We start from the raw sequence: 16660 nt of genomic DNA on the forward strand, positions 1-16660 counted from the left end.
GCCTCTCTCGCGGGGCGCCCGGCTCCCCTCACTCGCCCCCGCCCCCTGGGCGGCCGTGGAGTCGAGGGGAAGGCGGGAAGGGCCTCCTGAGGAGAGCTGGCGGGCGCGAACGCGGGCTCCGCCACCCGAGCCGCTCCGTTACCGCAGCGGCGACGACGACCAGGGCCGTGTTGTTGCTGCCAACTTGTCGAAAGGACACTGAGCATGCGCGCACGGAGACCACATCCGGGTAATTTCAGGGTTTGGCCCTTTTTTCCCCCCGCAGCTTTCCTTTCTCCCGGCTGCCCCCGCCTCCCGCCCGGAGTGACGGGAGGGTCGCTCTGCGCAGGCGCCCGTGAGGCAGCACCAGTCGGCAAGCTGCCCAGAGTCCCGGTCTCCGCTCCGGCCGTGGCGGAGGCCGCTGCCCGGCAGAGGCTGTTCGCAGTGTGTTCATCAGAGAAACTGGCATCCCCTTACAGAAAAGTACGCAACAGCGCTGGAGAGCTCGGAGTGGAGTGAGCATCCAGTGTTTCTATATAGCGATCAGCCGGACCTTGTTTTTTGAGGACCTGCGGCCACAAAAATTAGACTTGGACCGCCAGCATCGGGGAGAAGGTGGTTGTAGCGGTTTGCGTGCGAAGAAACAGGCGATGACCGCACCTTCCTTCCCTTTCCACCAGCCCTGGATTTCTAGATCCAAAGGAGTTTAACTTGCCAAATCCCTTTTTGGGCTGAAGAGATGCACATGAGAGTCAAGGCATCACACGTTTGAGAGCCTGGCCAGGTGTTACGAAAAGAGAGTGGAAGAGATCTAGGTGAAACCTCAGAGTTGGAAGGGACCTTACAGGACCTACAACACACCTGTTACCTAGGTTACCTGTTGGGTAGAGAAAGGCATAAACTCTGCTTTTGAATTGATACTTTATTTAAAAGCTTTCCAAGATGTCTGCACTTATTTTATATTTTTAAAGTTTCAGAAAACACATACTAATTATATATTTTTTTATTACTTTTTTTTTTTTTTACCACCTAGGAAATACTTCCGTTGGGGATCCCATGGAAACTAATGATTGGGAAGCTGTAAAGTCATTTCTTTGGTCTCATCACCCTCCTACCTTTCACACACAGTGTCCTACCTCCTATTCCCATGCTACCCTACCCGCCATCACATCCTGGGCTCTTACCTCTTCTCCCAGAAAGCCTCTACAACTGTCGTATTCACTGGTGTTCCCTCCTCCTGAGGTTCAGGAAGACTTTCCAAGACTAGTTTTAACGGAATCCATTTACACATCTTCCACAGCTATATGTACTCTTTAATAAACATCACTCAGCTTGAGAAATCACCTAAGGACAGAGTGTCCCCTTTCAAAACTGTCCTCCTCCCACCTGATGGAAGAAAAGTAAAACTCTCACCCATTACTTAAGGCGCATCAACTCAAGATGTTAAAACCTCCATGGCAATCCAAAGGGACAATTCAGAAATTGGCGTCTGTGATGTGGAAGTGGATGCCCCAAATGAACGGGTTATAAATTCTTTTGCAGTTCAGGTGGTTTCCAATTCTTTGCTGTAAATGAAATTGAAGGAAGGTCTAACAAGATGATATGGTAAAAGATCAACATGTGGTTCCTGGGCAGTATACCTCAGAAGGAGTTAAAAAGTAACATTAGTATAACTAAACCTCTTCCATTTCCATTTGTGTTTGTTATTTATTGCTATATAATAATATAACCACAAATTTAGAGTTTAAAACAATACACTTTTATTAGTTCACAGTGTCTAGGGGTCAGGAGTTTAGGCATGGCTTAGCTGGGTCCTCTTAAAATCACAAACTGAAGGTTGGCTGGGAAGGGATGCATGTCCAAACTGTCGTTGGCAGCATTTAGTTTCCTGCAAGCTGCACAGGACTGACAGCCTCAGTCCCTTGCTCACTGTCAGCTGGAGGTCCCTTCAGTTCTTTGTCAATAGACCAGCTTGCTTCTTCAAAGCCAGCCAGGGGGACATTCTCAGTGTAAGACACTGATAACAGCCTTATGTAACATAATCATATATGCATAATTACATGTATACTGACACCTTTGCCATCCTCATTTTTTTTAATGTTTATTTATTTTTGAGAGAGAGAGAGAGAGAGAGGGAGGGAGACACAGAATCAGAAGCAGTCTTCAGGCTCTGAACTGTCAGCAGAGAGCCCGATGCAGGGCTGGAACTCAAGAACATCCAGACCGTGACCTAAGCTGAAATCAGACACTTAACCACCGGAGCCACTCAGGCGCCCCTGCCATACTCTATTGCCCAGAAGCAAATCACAAGTCTCGCCCTTACTCACGGGAAGGAGACCACATAGGAAGGCAGGGATCATGTGGGGCCACGTTAGAATCTGTTATACTATTTATTTATGCAAGTAATAACCCCTGTAACTGCAACCTCCTCAGAATTTATCTTCAAGTTCTCTTCACTTTCTTGCTTAAGGGAAACCCGACTTTCCCCTGGGACGGTGCTTTCTTTTCCCCTTTGAAAGTAGTGGTAACTGTGATTTCAATCATAAGCCTCTTGGACTGTGCCTGGAAGTGGGATAGGTGTCCTGGCCCCTCAACAGACCGTCTCCCTCTCCTCCTACTAACCTGCAGCTTTCCATCTTCTATCCAGTACCCCTCATCGTCGCTTTCATTCCCCTTCATTTTTTTTTCACCATTTGCTCTGTCCTTCACTCCAATACCACTTCTGTCTTAATCCTAGGTGCTTATAATATACATGCAGATGATCTTCCCAGTACCCTGACCTCTCAGTTCTTTGACTTCTCTAACGATCCTGTCCTACCCTAACTCAGCCACTCATTCCCATGGGCATAATCACAGGAGCCTTATCAAACTTTGCAACTCATCATAATCACAATTTCAAATAAACTCAGAATACTATCTCATTTTTAAATCTCCTTGCAGCAGTTATTCAAAGTATATATCTGCTCTCTCACGTCCTTACCCAGGTTAAATATCTGGCCAGTCATTACAATCACTCCCTTGCACACACACCCTACCCCAGCACTGTCTTCCACTTTTGTTGTGCTTGCTAGGCAAAACCACAATCCTGATCAAGCCAGCTCCCCACCTACTCCACACCAGCACTCATGGCGTCTGAATGTGACTAGGGAAAAACAAACCACCTAGTTAGTTTCACTTGAATCTCATCACTCAACCTCCAGTGGGCCCTTGGTGCTGCCCTAGTCTCCCACTTCACTCCTCCGTTCTTCTGGATGTCACACCTCTCTGTCCTCTAACCTCCCCCTCCTTCCCTTTCATCCTTATTCTCAGTAACCTTGCTTCCTATTTCATTTAGAAAATTGAAGGAATGAGATGAAAATCTCCACAGAATCCCACGATCTCATCTATCCATATCCTCATACCAACATCTGTAGCTCTTCTCCATCTTCCCCTCCAGTGCCTAGTTGAATTTTCCGTGCTCCTAGCTAAAGCCAGTCCCTCTGCTAAGGCAACAAATCCCAATCTTGGCTTGACTAATCAAGATCATCACCATGACTCCAGCAATTATCTGCCCCCTTCTAATGATCAACGTTTCCCTCTGTACTGGGTCGTTCCCATCCCCTAACAAGCAGCTGTTATTTCTCCAATCACACAAAACCTCTGACCCACTTCCACAGTCAGCTACTCCCTCATGTCTCTACTTTAATCCCAACAAAACTTCAAAAGAGTTTTCTATACTTTCTGTCTCTAGCTCTCCCCATTACCATAGCAGCAGAATACATTCCATATGATACAATTTATATAAAGTTCAAAAACATGCAAATAGAATGCCTGTGATAACACTACATACATATGTAATAGAATCATAACAATGCACATAAGGTTACACATGTGGCATATTTTAGGTTTCTAGCTGAGCAGGTCTCCCACTTTCTCTTAAACCAACTTCATTCATTCTTTCATCCTTACTATTCTACTACTCTGGGGGTGCCTGGGTAGCTCAGTCGGGTGAGCGTCCAAATTCAGCTCAGGTCATGATCTCACAGCTCATGGGTTCAAGCCCCACGTCAGGCTCTGTGTGGACAGCTCAGAGCTTGGAGCCTGCTTCAGATTGTGTGTCTCCCTCTCTCTGCCCCTCCCCCACTCATGCTCTGTTTCTGTCTCAATAATAAATAAATATTTTAAAATATTTAATAAAATAAAATAAAAATAAATATGGTTAAAAAAACTATTCTAGTCAAGGTCAATGATGAACTTCATATTGCCTAAGTCCACTGATTTATTCACAATTTTCATTTTAACTAACCTGTCTGTAACAGCTAACACAGCTAATTACTTGATTTACCTTTTTTAATGTTTTTTTATTATTTTTGAGAAACAGAGAGAGACAGTGTGAGCAGGGGAGGGTTAGAGCGAGAGGGAGACACAGAATCTGAAGACAGGCTACAGGCTCTGAGCTAGCTGTCAGCACAGAGCCCGACGCGGGGCTTGAACCCATGAACCATGAGATCATGACCTGAGCCAAAGCCGGATGCCCAACCGACTGAGCCACCCAGGCGCCCTCCACCTTTTTTTTTAACCCCATCCTCTAGGTTTTCTGGCTTTATCTCTGATCCCTTTTCCCTGTCTCTTTCTTCTTTGTTGATTCTCTTTTCCCAGACAACCCTGCAATGACCTAGGGCTCATTCCTTGGATTGCTTCTCCTTTCTATCTATACTCATTTCATTGGTGATCTCATGAAGTCTCCTAACTTTCAGTGTCATCAGAGATATATGATATCGTCATATATGATGACATTTCCAAATTTATATATCAGACTTCTCATCTGAACTCCAGATTCTGATATCCAGCAATCTACTGTACATCTCAAACTTATGCCACAAACTGGAAAATATTCTCCCTTAACCCTGTTCAACCCACCAACTTTCCTATCTCCTTGATGACAAGTCCATCCTTCAAAATTGCTAGGATCAAAAACCCTGGAGGCATGCTGCCTTCCGTCCAATGTCCAGTCCAGGTTCAGAGCATCCCTTATCATCCCCACGGCTTCCTCCCTGGTCTGAGCCACCACCATCTCATGTTTGGATTCATCTTCTAAAAGCTCTCCCTGCTTTCTGTCTTGCTCCTTGGAATCTATCCTCCATTTAATAACCAGAGCGACCCCCCCTAAAACATACTGATGTCACCCATCTGCTTACATCCCTGCAGTGGCTCCTCATTTCACTCAGAGTAAAAGACGGTATCCTTACAGCAGTCTACAGGTTTCCACAAGATCTGCACTACCATCCTACCCCGATCATTACTACCCTACCTTTCTAATCTCCTCTCCTGTTGTTCCCTTGGATGAATCTGCTGCAGCCTTGCTAACTTTCTTTATTGACCCTAGGGGATACCAGCCGTGTTCTCAAATTAGGGCCTTTGTGCTGGCTCCTTCCTCTGCCTGGTATACATCTCCCCCAGATATCTGCAGTGCTGACTCCCTGACCTTCTTTAGTCAAATGTCACCTTCTCAGTGAGGCCCACCTGAACCTTTTCAAAATCATAACTCATTCTGAGCACTTACCCCCACCCCCCAGATGCCCCTTACCCTGCTCTATCTTTCCTCCATAGCTCTTCTCACGTACTATGTTATTTACTTATATTTATGCTTATTGCTTCTTGTCTCTTACTAAAGAGACACTAGAATGTAGCCTCTACAAGGACAAGGATTTATCCATAGTGTTTACTGATATACCCCAAGTGACTAGTGTTGCTATTGACACATAGGATCTTGACAATTATTTGTTGGATAAACGAACACAGTGTTTCATGCTTCTAACCCTGTCTTATTCCAGCAAAAATAGTCTACATTTTCATTTCAATAGTTCACCAAAATTTATAATATTTTATGTTGTTTACACCAATTAGGTATTCGAAATTGTACTAACAATACAATTCAGATGAATGTTTTAAACTTCAGAGACTCAATCAAAGGTTTTTTTTTAATTTTTAGGGAAATATGATAGGCTGATCAATAAAAGCCTTTCCAGCCTAAAATCTTATATTAAAATGTTCAGGAGCAAGTGGAATGGAAGTACAAGATAAGGAGGAAAAGAGTGATATAGAATTTCTCTTTAAGAAAAGCTTGTTCATGTATTTTTTAAATAGATGATAGATGCATTATGATATTTAGAATCTCTTGGATACACTTACAGAATGATGTAACAATCTTATTTTAAAATGCCAATACTTATAATAAGCCAGAAATAACAAACTTTGCCATTATTTAAACTTAAGATGAAACGTTTTAGATATGACCTTTAAAGGTAGAAGCAGAAACATGGTTTCTCAAATTTCTTTTAGGAGGCTTGCAAGCAAGAAATTTTGAAGACCACCGTGCCAAGGAGCTCCGCGGGACCGAAGCTACCGCCTTTCCTTAGACTTCTTCAGGCAAAACATCTCACTCAGTTCCTACATCGCTCTCTGACCTGTGCTCTCATTCCCTTTTGTTTCCTTTGATGGCTCACGTCCTGTGAAAAGGACCTTCCCCAGGGTAAGAGAACACAGAGCTTTTACCTGTTCATCCCAGAGCTGGAGACAGAGACGTCCCACCTCTGGCACCCCCCACTGAGGAAGAAATAGAATAATTTTTAATGTGGGAGTGCCTGGGTGGCTTGGCCGTTTAAGCATTCAGCTCTTGATCTCCACTCAGGTCATGATTTCAGAGGTCATGAGTTCAAGCCCCACATAGCACTCTGTGCTGATACCACAGAGCCTGCTTGGGATATTCTCTCTCTCTCTCTCTCTCTCTCTCTCTCTCTCTCTCTCTCTCTCTCTCTCTCCCCCCCCCACCCCCCTCTCTTCCCGCCCCCCATCTCCTTCCGCTGCTCATATTCTCTCTTTCCAAATAAATAAATAAAACTTAAAAATAATTATTTGCAGTCAGCGTGGAGCCCAATGTGGGGCTTGAACCCACAAACTGTGAGATCATGACCTGAGCTGAGATCAAGAGTTGGATGCTTACAGGGCACCTGGGTGTCTCAGAGTTGGTTAAGCGTCTGACTTTGGCTCACTCAGGTCATGATCTCACAGTTTGTGGTTCACGACCCATATCAGGCTCCGTGCTGACAGCTCAGAGCCTGGAACCTGCTTCAGATTCTGTGTCTCCCTCTCTCTCTGCCCCTCCCTTGCTCATGCTCTGTCTCTCTTGTCTCTCAAAAAATAAAATAAAATAAATAATAAACAGTAAAAAAAAAAAAAAAAAGAATTTGATGCTTAACTGACTGAGCCACGGGCATCCAGGCACCCTGAAAGAATAATTTTTAATGTGGAAACAACATAGCAATTGACAGCTCAAGACATGAGTTAGGCATCAGGACTTTTTAGAGTTAACCAGATATTTTCAAAAATAATCTAAGTTGCCCTTGAAAATCATTTAACATTGATTAACCTAAACACTGTAAGCATTTCCCACATCCCTAAAAGCACTAGAGTAAACTGTCATCTCCTTTGGCTTAAAGTGTAGGAAATTATGTTTGAGGGTGAATGGAGTACATTTGACTATCAAGTGATTTGTTCTTTCATCTCTCCAGGAGACCAAAGACTTGATGAAGAAAAGAGAAGATGGGTTGAGCCAACGCTCCATTTTATTTATTTTTTTATTTATTTTAATCTACTAAAAAGCTATAATAGGTGCTATGCGTGCCAGATCCAGCAAGGGCGACAAAGGCAGCTGTGGACAGAATCCCAAGTGCGGGAACGGGTGGAGGCAGGCAGGAAGGAATCACGTGGGAGGGGAAGGGAAATCAAGCCCACCTTTGTCTGGCTGCAGTCCTCTAAGTATGAACAGAGACCAAGAGGCAGCTGAAAGCAAGGGACAGGCGCAATACATACCCCTCTGTCAGCCCTGACCATTCGCACAATGCACATTTTATTCAATACCTACCAGGTACAAAGGACTAACGGATTCCGAGGTAAATCTATACCACATGCCCTTGAATAGCTCCAAGTCTGGCCGAGGAAGAGTGAAGTGTTAATAGATCATTCTGATTAGGTGGACACAGAATACTGTCAGAAAACAAAGAAGGAGCAACCTAATCTTGCCAGAGTTCAGAAGCCTTCACAAGACAGTGACATTTGAGCTGGACTTTGAGGTAAAATAGGTGTTTAGCAGTAGAATAGGATTGAGTGAAGACTTTCAAGACAGAGAAAACAGGCTACAGATATGAAAGTGATTGGTGTGTTTATGGAATCAATATATAGCCATAGATATACTTATCATATACAAATAAAACAAAACATAATACGCCATGTTTAAGAGGGTACACATTACAGTGTTGTTGGCCTTAACAGACTGTTGGAAGTAACTCAAATGTTTACCAAAAGGAGACTGGATACATAAATTATGGCACATCCATACAATGGAATATTAGATAGCTATAATTAAAGTGGAAGGTTTCACTGTACCCATATGGAAAGATCTCAATGGTTTACTGCCAAATAACAATACAAAGTCCAAAATAATGTGTACATTCTATCTTTTCTATCATAAAGGAGGGGAAATTATATGTGTTTATAACAATGATTGTTGTATGGAGTAGAGTGAGAATTGGCCAGATGAGGAATGGATGGGAGGAAATTTTTCATTGTATAATTTCCTTTATTCTTGAACCATGTAGATGCATTACCTATTCAAAAAATTAAACTGAAACTTGATTCAAACTTGAAATTCAAAGTGACTGGAATGTACGTGCTCATTCCTTTCCTTTAAGACTCTATCAATAATCAGGGTGCCTGGCTGACTCAGTCAGAAGAGTATGGGACTCCTGATCTTGATCTTGGGGTCATGAGTTCAAGCCACATGATAGATACTAAATACATACATATATATACACACACACACACACATACATACATACATATATACATATAAATACACACACACACACACACACACACACACATATATATATACACTTTAAAAAAAGACTTGGGTATCCTCTAGGATCCCTGGCATTTGTCAGGATTGGGTGCCCTTTGTTTCTGCTCCCAGACTGCTCTGTGAGTTCCTTTGTCCCTAAGGACAAAGGTTCTCTTGAGGCCCTTCCCCACAACAAGTGGCAGAGAATGTTTGTTGAATGAATGCATAGAGGTGAAAGATAAGGCTGGGAAGATAGATTTGGAGCCAGACCATGAAGGAAACATGCTCGTGAGTTGAACTCCAATGGGGGACAGATACGTTTAGGTTTTACGGTTTTAATGAGGTACAACTTACACTTACAAACCTTTTGAGGTAAAGAGTTGGATGACTTTGGGTAAATGTGTACATCATGCAACCATTACCACAGTCAAGTTTAGAACCCTGCCATCACTCCGAAAAGTTCCCTCTGCCCCTTGCAGTCAACCCCCACCCCCATATTCCTGGCCCCAGGCAGCTGCTGCCGTTGCCTGCTTCCTGTTTTTAAGGGTTTGGTTTTTCCAAAATTCCATATAAATGGAATCTTACAACATGTAATTTTTTGCATCTGGATTTTTTTTTTTAACTCAGGAGGATGTTTTTGAGATCCAAACTGTCATTGCGTGTATCAGTAGTTAGCTCCTTTTTATTGTTCAGTAATATTCCATTGTGTGTATTTGCAGATCCATGGAAACAGATAGTAGATTGGCCGATTAGCATTGTCACAGGATAGGAGAGAAAGGGAATTGAAAGACATGGGGTTTCTCTTTGAGGTAATGGAAATGTTCTGGAATCAGTGCTGATGGTTGTACAACATTGTGAATATACTAAAAGACTAAATTGTACACTTTAAAATGGTTAAAACACATGCACCAGAAACTAATGTGGCATTGTGTGTCAACTAGATGTCAGTAAAAACAAACAAATAGATAAAATGGTTAAAATTCATAGAAACGAAGAGTTGAATGGTGGTTGCCAGGGTTTGGGGGAGAAATGAGGAAATGTTGGTCAAAGGATACAAATTTCCAGTTATAAGAGGATAGATGGTGACTTGAGTTAACAATAGTTGGGTCGCCTAGGTGGTTCAGTCGGTTAAGCGTCCGGCTTCAGCTCAGGTCGTGATCTCACAGTTCGTGGGTTCAAGCCCCGCATCTGGCTCTGTGCTGAAGGCTAGCTCAGAGCCTGGAGCCTGCTTCAGAGTCTGTGTATCCCTCTCTCTCTGACCCTCCCCTGCTCATGCTGTCTCTGTCTCTCAAAAATAAGTAAAAACAACAACAAAATTTAAGAATTAACAATAGTGTATTATACACTTGAAAGTTGCTAAGATCTTAAATGTTCTCACCACCAAAAACTTGTAATTATAAGGTGAGTGATGTATTAAGCTGTTATAATCGTAATCATTTCACAGAATATACATGTATAAAAGCATCACATTGTACACCTTAAACCTATACAGTGCTTTATGTCAATTATCTCTCAACAAAGCTGTGAGAAATAAAATGATTAAAATGGTCAGCTTTGTGTTATGTAAATTTTATCTCAAAAAGTTACATTTTATAGGCCATTGACTTTCAAATACCCCTCTCTGCAAACAAAGTTTCTTACTATTCATTTCTGATCTTATACTTCAATAAACTTTTGCCTGCTGCTCAAAAAAAAGTTACATTTTAGGTAAGCATCACTAGCAAGTTTACTGAGCAAATAGCCCTTGGGGACAGCCTCACTTGGTTCAGGTCCTCATTTTGCTCCTTACTAGCTATGAGACAGGGGACAAAGCATTCTAAGTCTCGGTTTCTTCCTCTGTGAAACAGGGATAAAAATAAAGCCTGTTGGGTCACTGAGCTGTAGGGAGGACTCAGTGAGATAATGCCTGGAAAGCACGTAACACGGTGCTGACAAGCACTAATCAGCATTAGCTAACTTTTTAATCCACCTACACCTGCACATGTCAAGCCTATAACGTGTCTTAATTTATTCAATTCAACACAAAGCAGGAACTATTCTCAGTCTATAGGTGGTGAAACTGAACTCTCAAGAGATTAAAAAGAACTTGTCCCCATAGCAGAGAAATTCTACAAAATAATTGATCTGTATTTTTCAAACATGTCAGTGTCATGAAAAAGAGACTGAAGGAACCTCGGTAGACGGGACAACCAAATGCCGTGCCTGATCCTGAACTGGGATGGAAGAGGTGGAACGTGACTGGGACCAACTGCCCCCCCTGGAATACGGACCGCAGGTCAGATGATGGCAGGGGCCCACATTAGGGCTCCTGATCTGGGCCACGGCAGTGTGCAGGTCCAGGCCCAGGGCGGTGGGCAAGGCTCCTAGGAAGCCCTCTCAGGGCCACGCCTCAGTCATTCCTTGCCCCTCCCCCCCGAATCCGGCCCTGGTGTCATGGTGACAGAAGGCAATGTCCTTGTTTTTATTTTATTGATTTATTTATTTATTTTTGAGAGCGAGGGCATGAGCGGGAGAGGAGCAGGACAGGGGGGACAGAGGACCCCGAAGCTGGCTCTGCACTGACAGCACTGAGCCCCATGCAAGGCTCAAACTCAAAAACCGCGAGATCATGACCTGAGCTAAAGTCAGACACCAAACCGACAGAGCCACCAAGGCGCCCCAGAATGTCCTTGTTTTTAGTAAGATGCACTGAAGTACTAAGAGGAAAGGCATGTATGTACATAGCCACCCTTCCGATAGTTCCAAAATAATACATAAGCATAGAAAATGTTAAAGTGTATGTGGCAAACTGTTAGTAATTTGTGAATCTGGATAATGAGATATGCAGAAGTTTTTTGTACTACTCTTGCAAGTTTTCTTTAAGACTGGATATTTAAAACAATTTTTAAGTTACCTGCCCATGTCATGAAGTTCCTTTAACAGCAGAGCTGGAACCTGAGCTCTCTCTAGCCTCCAGCCATCCACACAGAGTGCGATGTGGAGCAGCAGTCCTGCAGCCCAAATCTGAAACCAGGACCCGCAAGGGCCTCCTGACCAAATGCCTCGGGAAGTGACCCAAGTGCTTTTGAACAATGTTTCTTCCACTTTAACATGATCTTATTAAAATGCAGGTTCGGGGCACCTGGGTTGCTCAGTTGGTTGAGCATCCAGCTTTGGCCCAGGTCATGATCTTGGGTTCGTGGGTTTAAGCCCTGCCATCAGGCTCCGTGCTGACAGCTCAGAGCCTGGAGCCTGCTTCGGATTCTGCGTCTCCCTGTCTCTCTCTGCCCTCCCCAACTTGCACTCTGTCTCCTTTTGTCTTTCAAAAATTAAAACATTAAAAAAATTTTTTTGATTCGATGACTCCAAGGTGGGGGGCACATTTCTCACAGGCTCTCAGGTGAGGTGCTACAGCCGTTGCCCGGACCAGAGATCTGGAGCCAAGGCCACAGACTCTAGAGTCAGACCTCTAGGGCCTAAACTGCAAAAGGAAAGGAACACTAGCTGATTTAGGAGACAGAACACGTTTGTGATGCTACCTACTTCAGATGCTTGTCTATGATTAGCTCAGGTTTTTTCAAACATCCTTTCATTCCAGAAACATGCAGAGTGAGCCTACTGGGTGCAGGGTGAGCAATTGGATGGTGAAGAACATGAACTGAAATGCCTAAAATTTGTCCAGCCTCTCCCGTCCCCTAGGAGACTCCAGATCTGCCTTAAAACTACACAGTTTCTGATCCAAACAAGTGAATCTGGCATTTTACTGTCTCACCCAGTGTCACAGGCACAAGAGGGAACATTGCAGGGAGAGGGGTGCTGGAAATAACAAGTTCATCAAAGGGGAAAACAAAACATTTTTTTAAAAGGTAGAGTTGGCATCATTTTAGTGATAAAAGTATCGTATAATGAATATTTGTGCACAGGGTTTTGAGCTTTCAACTCTGAGGGGGGCAAACATCTAACCTTAACAACACCAAAATCTTTCCTTAGTTTTAAAGCATTTTTCTTGGGAGACAACCCTGAGGAGAGAAATTAACTTTACCTTAGAAGAAAATTGCAATTACTGTTTTCTTTTAAAGGGTTCAAGGATAATCAAGCGGCACCTTTTCAGAGGTGGAAACGCAGTATTTGAAGGAGACCAAGGATGCTATGGGCGCTTGACCAGCACTTACCTCACTTCTGCTCCTTGGAACCGGCTGTGTGAAGGATGTGTGAAGCTAGTTCCAGGACTCAACCCCCAAGAAATGGGGTCCCCTCCTTGCTGTCCCCTCCTCCAAGAAAAGGTGCCCAGCAGAAGCTCCCACAACACCTGCCACGCTGACACTTGTCTTTCTCTTGCCCCCATTGGCCGCTGCCACCCCTCCCCTCGTTGTTTTCTCTTCCTCTTTCCTTTGCCGGGAGGACTTTCACTTCCCAGGCCCTTCTGACAAGCTGCATCCAGCTGCTGCCTGCGAACTGTCCCCACGCTTCCTGCGTCCCGCCCTGCCGCCCACACATGGTCACCCCCGTGGGGAGCGCCGCTGCCCCTGGAGCCGCCTTCTCAGCCTGCCTGCCTGCGCCTCCACTCTCGCAGCTCTCATCCGCAAGGAAGTGAGAGGTGAACACCCTCTCGGCCACAGGCCCCGGGGCCTGGAGGCCACAGGCGGTGACAGCTGTTTGCTTCCCTCCCGTTTTCCAGCCTGGTTCAGCGCTAACGCGGGGCCCCCCTGAGAAAGGAGCCCTGGCGCCAAAGCACCTCCCCGGCCTCCACATCACTGGCGTGGCCAGGCGCTGCAGTTGGTCTGAACTTGCCCGAGGCTCCATGGGTTAGTTGGAATGCCAGGCCGACTCTGGTCTTAGCCACAGTCCACAAAGGTTCCTAGGCAGGAGTTCCTTGTGGAGGGTTTGACCCAAAGGCCCAGGCTTATGCCTTAGTCCCCTACAGCCCGCCCTCCATCCTCACTGCTTCCCCAGGAGCAAGTCCCAACTGATTCTTCAGCCAAGGAGAAGGCCAGGTGAACAATCCCAGGCCCAGGCCCAGGGTCTGCCCGCCCTCCTTCCCTCCCTCCCTCCACCATTCCACATCCCATCCGGAGACCCAACTGTCCCCTACCAATGACTCCAGCTCAGCTGATCTCACAAGCCACCCCACTGACCCTTGATTTCCTAATGTCCTGTATACTTTCGACTTTATTAGCAGACAGTAGCATAGAATTGGAGATTACAGATGGGCTTTGGGGTCAAATGGATATGTATTCAAATTCTGGTTCCATTGCTGTGTGTCCCTGGGCAAGTTACTGGACCTTTCTCAGCTTTAATTACTTCCTCTATAAAAGTAGGTATCACCAACTTGTTTAAAAAAAAATGTTTTTCCCCGAGGATTAAAGGAAAATTCTCTCATCCAACAAAAATATACTGAGTAGGCAATATATTGCCAGGCACTAATGCAGATGACAATACACTGGTGTACAAGGCAAACCCCTTGTCCTCAAAGAACTCACGTTCTGGTGGGTGACAGACAATAAATCAGTAAACTGTAGCCAAACAAATACTAGTGATAATTACTATTAAAAAAATAGTGAGTGATTAGATTGGAGAGGGTGGGGAGTAGTATTTTAGACAGGATGATTAGGGAAAGATGTCTGAATAGGAGACATTTGAGCAGGGAGCTGAATGATGTAAAGAAGTGAGCTATGCAAACATCTGGGTGGGGAGGGCAAGTGTAAAGATTCTGAAGCAGAAATGAGGTTGATGTGTTCAGAAACAACAGTAACAGCAGTGCAGCTAGGGCGGGGCAAGAGAGAGGAGATAAGGTCAGAGAGGTAATATGTGGGGAGAAGGGTTAGCAGGTAGTTGGTGCTCCATACATTCTAACTATTCTAACTATTCTTAAAGGGGTCTTGTTCTCCTACAAGGCTATATGCGCTGAATGCACTCTTTCACTGAACAAATATTTACTGAGTGCCTACCAGGTGTCAGTCACTGTGCTACAAGACAGGAATATAACAACGAACAAGACGGATGTGGGAAAGGAAAATAAGAAAATGAGCAGGGTGCAGTGCAGGGTCAGAGACAGCTGAGCCTAGCCTAATGCAACCTTAGGGACTGAACTTGACTCAGGGGCATCCGGACCCTTGCCATGCTGTTGTACAACACAGCCCGGCAATGTGCCCAGTGACATCTAACGGATGGAAAAACAGATACCGGTAAATATGAACCAAAACACTTCCAGAGTAGTAACTTTCATATCACCCAAAATAGACTGTAAGGTGAAAAGCATCGTAAGAAACAAAGAAGACTTTAGATGCAGTGTAGCTCAACTGAATGACTCAATTAGTGAGCTCGATCTAATAGAGAGCTTTGTATTCAACAAATAAAGGATATATGTTTTTCAAGAATGTATGGAAGACTCCAAAGATCAGTCATGTACTAGTCATGCACAACAAAGCCCAAAAAATCAACATCTTTCAGGCCATGTTCTCTATTACAATACAATAAATTTGGAAATCATTAACCAAAGAATAGCTTCAAATTCCTAGAAGTCTGGAAATGAATAATTCTATTAAATACTAGAATAAAGAAATTATCATAAGGGAAATTACAAAATATAATGAAAGCACCATGTGTCAAAGTGTACATAAGGTAGTAGATAAAAAGGATTTGTAAAGTTATATACATTTAAAAAGCAAGAAATATTGACATCAAATGAGCTAAGTGTTCTGTGCAAGAACCCCAGAGAAATAAGCTGGAAGGAATAAAGAAGGGGCAAAAATCAATGATATGAGGTGTACATACAAATAACAAAATCAAAAGGCGATTTTATTCAAAAGACTCCTGAAAGTGACCACCATGCAAAGATCAATAAAAATCAGGAAGATGTCCAAGTAAACAGTACACAAAATAAAAAGGAAAAAATAATTTACAGACACAATAAGTATTTTTAGAAAGATTATGAACTACTATATGCTAACAAATTTGAAAACATTGATGAAAGGGGTACACGGCTGGAAAAACAGAAAACACCTATTGACACAAAATTTTAAATTGAAAAACAACTGTTAAAATCTTTGAAATTGTCATGAGATTTCCCCTACTCCATCAGATATAAATATATACACATATTTGCTTATATTAAAAACCAATGGGAAACTAAATCATTAAAAAAATTATAAAAGCTACTTACGAAGAGGAAAGAGACAAGGAGAGAGAAACCAGAATTCTCTAAATATACCCAGATGTGTGAATTGAACTGTAAAACTACAAAAATCTTTAACATAATTTGGAATATAATTAAATTTAGGTTAAAAAGCAATCCCTAAAATGTGAAAACAAATGAACCTGATTCTGTTCCAAGTTGGCAGCGCATAGAGGAACGATTCAAGGTGACTTTATTGTTTTCTTTTTTAATGTTTATTTATTTTTGAGAGAGAGAGAGAGACAGAGGTGAACAGAGAGGGGCAGAGAAAGAGGAGACACAGAATCCGAAGCAGGCTCCAGGCTCTGAGCTGTCAGCACAGAGCCCAATGCAAGGTTGGAACCTGCGCACCGTGAGATCATGACCTGAGCTGAAGTCAGACACTTAACTGACTGAGCCAAGTGACTTTATTATTTTTTTATTGGTTTCCATATAACACCCAGTGCTCTTCCCCACAAGTGCCCTCCACCATTACCACCACCTCTTTTCCTCCGCCCCCTCCCCCTTCAACCCTCAGTTCGTTTTCAGTATTCAATAGCCTCCCAGGTTTTGTGTCCCTCTCTCTCCCCAACTCTCTTTCCCTCTTCCCCTCCCCATGGTCCTCCATTAGGTTTCTCCTGTTCTCCTGTTAGACCTATGAGTGCAAACAT

At 43.6% G+C, this 16660-nt stretch overlaps 1 protein-coding gene and 1 long non-coding RNA gene across 2 annotated transcripts in view; one reads left to right on the top strand and one right to left on the bottom strand.

Moving 5' to 3' along the window:
* The window catches only part of SMAD4 (SMAD family member 4), a 117015-nt gene that overhangs the window by 62217 nt on the left and 38138 nt on the right, over positions 1–16660 (bottom strand). The window contains exon 2 of the mRNA XM_029922674.1: positions 1393–1544. The gene's annotated coding sequence lies outside the window, so the exon portion shown is untranslated. The remainder of the gene's footprint in view (positions 1–1392; positions 1545–16660) is intronic.
* On the top strand, positions 24–1525 carry LOC115278231. Its single transcript, XR_003902771.1, has 2 exons — positions 24–229; positions 1013–1525. It is a non-coding gene; the product is annotated as an uncharacterized LOC115278231 (long non-coding RNA).

This window comes from Suricata suricatta, chromosome 14, assembly GCF_006229205.1.
Source record: "Suricata suricatta isolate VVHF042 chromosome 14, meerkat_22Aug2017_6uvM2_HiC, whole genome shotgun sequence".
NCBI classification, from domain to species: domain Eukaryota; kingdom Metazoa; phylum Chordata; class Mammalia; order Carnivora; family Herpestidae; genus Suricata; species Suricata suricatta.